Here is a 4063-nt window from a genome sequence, read left to right on the forward strand (position 1 = left end):
TAACGGGGAGAGGTTTATGTGAATTAAAAAAACAAAGGATGGCCATTTCATAGATTTACTGTAACATTTTGATTGTTAAAAAAGTCAAGGACAAGGAAATATGAAGGCAGATACAATAAATTATATCAAATTGCAACATTCAGAATTAGCTAGTTCTAACACTTATTCAAAATCATTACATATAAACATCTTTCTTTTCACTTATGAAACATATTATTTATTGATAGGTTATAAGGTGGATAGCCAGAACGGGATCTAACCTACGGAAATGATTTTACAATGATGATCTTATACCATACATGCTCTTCAAATAAAAAAGTATTAGATTTCATTTTATTAGACTATGATAAGATAAAGGAAAGGAAGCAAGAAAGAGGTGAATCTTTAGTTAATGATTTCTTTAACTGAAGAGATGTTAGTTCCTGGAAGATTCCTCCCAGATTAAGAAAAAATAATTCTGGAAACTGTTTATATGTGGATCCACTGACAAAAACAAGTGTAAATTCACAAAATGAATTATCATTATAAAAGAAAAAATAACAAAATCTAGCATATAAATGCTGAGGATTTTGCAGCTTTTAATCATGGTGTAAATCAATCACATGGTTTGGTTGACAACATATAGCTACATTTACAAAATATGAGGGTGAGGTATATATAAATTAAAAAATATAGGAGTGTAACTTCATAATTTTGTTATAATATGCTGATTGTTAGAAAGTTGACCACTGAGAAAACATAAATGCAAAACAATATATTATGACAAATTTCAATATCCACATTTATGTAGTTCTAATGCTGGATCAAAATCACTTCAAGCATCTTATTATTCATCTATGAAATAAAAGGGTAGGACAGCAGATGGAAAGCAATAAAGAGACATAACTTGAAAGAAAGGAATATCGCAACAATTAGCTTATACCATACAATGTTATTCAAAATAAAAATAGATTTAGTTTTATCAAGTATGCAAAAATAAGTGGAAAGGTGACAAGAAAGAGATGAGTCTTGGTTAAGGATGTCTTTAGCTGATGGGATAAATATTCCTAGAAGATTCCTCCAAAGTTAAGAAAATAGATTCTCAGTAACATTTTAGATTTGGGGCCTTTTTTATTTTCATGGCTCATTTAAATTTTGGTAGGCTCAGGAGAATCCCTGTCTTGGAAGATGAAATATGAGGATGATAGTTCCCTTGCACTTCCTGACCCAATCTCTCCCATCTCCCAGTTTTTTTCAAATACACTTATTTATTAAAGTATAACTTCACATACAAAAATTATACAAATTATAATTGTATTGCTCCATGAAATTCCACAAAGTAAACACACCACACCTATGTAATCCACATTCAGTTTGAAATGTAGAACATCACATAGTTCCCGACAAGGCCTTCTTGTGCCCCTTCCCAGATACCCCCACCCCTCCTCACCAAAGTAACCACAATCCTCGCCTCCAGCAGCACGATCTAGTTTTGTCTGATTTTAAATTTATGTTAATGGAATCATATAGTATTAAGTTTTTTGTGTTTTTTTCTTTGTAGCTTTCTTTCACTCAACATCATTTTCCTGTGTTTTATCCATGCTCTTTGGGTCTGGTAGTTATTCAACCATTTAATTGTATTCTATATCAATGTGCATAATTTATTCATTAATTTTACTTGTTATGGATATTTGGGTAGTTTTAAAATCTGGGATATTACATATTTTGTTATATCAAATATTGTACATATTTTAGTGATAATGATACTTACCTATGTGAATTTGTGTAAGAATTTACCTGGGAGATGAACTGCTAGGTCATAGGACATTGCCTACACTCAGCTTTATTAAATACTAATAAAGAAATTTCCAAAATGGTCATACAATTAAAAAATTAAGTGTGGTGTAATGTATACAACATAAAAGTTGCCATTTTAACCATTCATAAGTGCAGAGTTCAGTGACATAAAATGCATTCACAATGTTGTGTAACCATCATCACTATCTATACCAAAAGTCGTCATCTTTCCCAACATAAACTCTGTACCTATTAAAAATTAAGTCCCCATTTCTTCCTTCCATTAGCCCCAAGTAACCTCTATTCTACTTATTGCCTGTATGAATTTTCCTGTTCTACTTAAGTCATATAAGTGAAATATATTATACAATGTAAATACAGTATTTGCCCTTCTGTATCTGGCTTATTTCTGTTAGAAAAATGCTTTCAAGGTCCATCCATGTTGTAGCATATATCAAAATTTCATTCCTCTTTATGCCTGAACAATACTTCATTGTATGTATATACATTTTGTTTACCCAGTCATCTGTTGATGGACACATGGTTGTTTACACCTTTTGGCTATTGTGAATAATGCTGCTATGAACATGGGCATACAAATTTGTGTTTGAGCTCCTGCTTTCAATTTTTCTGAATATATACTGAGGAATGGAATTGCTGGATCCTACGGTAGTTCTACATTTTACTTTTTGAGGAGCTGCCTGCACCTCAGCCATGAAAAACTGTGATCAGCGATCAGAACAGAGAACCCTGATACTTAGAGAAAAAGGTCCTTATTGCCCACCCTGGCTCCAGCAAGCCACACCAGCTGCCTGCTTGTATTTTCTTCTAAAAGTTTTATTGGTTTACATTTCTTATTTAAATCTGAAATACATTTCAAATAGATTATTTCACATTTTGTGAAGATGGGGGAATATTCTTTTTTCCTCCATAGAAATATACCATTGAAGTCGAACAAGTTACTGAAAAGTCTATCTTTTCCCCACTGCCCTGAAATGGCATTTACATCATCAGTGACCATATGTGTGTATGCATGTTTCTGGACTCTATTCCATTGGTCTGTTCATCTTTGTACCAGTACCAGTGTCTTAATTATAACTTTCTATTAACTCTTCTTATAGTTAGAGTCTTTTAGCTATAGTTTTCTTCTTCAAGATTACCTTGTTTCTTTCTTTCCATTTACATTTCCATATGCATTTTAGAATGAACTCGTCATTTTTCAAAAACCTGCTCCATTTAAAATTGTTTATTACACTGTCTCTATGGAGCAATTTGGGGAGTATTTTTTTTTTAGTTTTTAAGTAAGTTGGGGAGTATTTACATCTTACATTATTGAGACTTCCAATCCTGGAGCATGGCATTTATTTAGATTTCCTTTAATTTCTTTAAATAGTGTTTTGTGTCTTGCATTTCTTTAATTAGATTGATTCCTAGGTATTTTATTATTTATGTTAGTAAATGGCATCACCTATACTATTTAATTTCCTTTTGTTTGTTCTTTTCTGTTTATAGAAATATAATTAATTATTATGTGTTGACCTTGCATCATTGTTAAATTCACTCATTAATTCTAATAGTTTGTAAATTCTTTTGGGTTTTCCATGTGCTTAGTAACACCATGTGTGAATAGTAGCATTTTTATTCTATCCTTTCCAATCCAATTTCTTTTGGATAATTCACCACCATTGATGTTTGCTACATGTTTTATAAAGGTAGTATTTATCAGATTAAGGACTTTTTTTCTATTCACTAATTTTCTAAAAAAATTTTTTAAATAATTAATTTTGTCAAATTATTTTTTCTGTATCCATTGAGATTTTCATATGACTTTGCTCCCTTTTATTAATGTGAGGAAGTACACTGATAGATTTTCCAGTATTAAAGCACCCTTTCCTTGTTCAATCATGCCTTAATCATCATGAACTACCCTTCATATATACTCTTGGATTCTATTTGTTGATATTTTGTAATTTTCCTTTCCCACAGACTGGACTGTGTCCAGTCTTGGGTCAAGATTTTGCTAGAGAGTTAAAATAGTTGGAAATTGTACTTTTTCTATCCCTGGAAGAATTTATTTAAAATTAGTGACATTTCTCTAAGTGTTCAGGAGAATTCATTGGTTAAGCTATCTAAGCCTGAAATTTTCTTTGTGGGGAGGTGTTTAATAACATACATTTTAAAAAACAACTTTAAGATCAGTCATATTTTCTATTTATTCTGTCAGATTTGGTAAACTGTTTTTCTCAAGGAATTTTTCATTTTATGTAAACCCTCAAATTTATTATGG

The sequence above is a fragment of the Lagenorhynchus albirostris genome, chromosome X, assembly GCF_949774975.1.
Source record: "Lagenorhynchus albirostris chromosome X, mLagAlb1.1, whole genome shotgun sequence".
Taxonomy (NCBI): Eukaryota; Metazoa; Chordata; class Mammalia; order Artiodactyla; family Delphinidae; genus Lagenorhynchus; species Lagenorhynchus albirostris.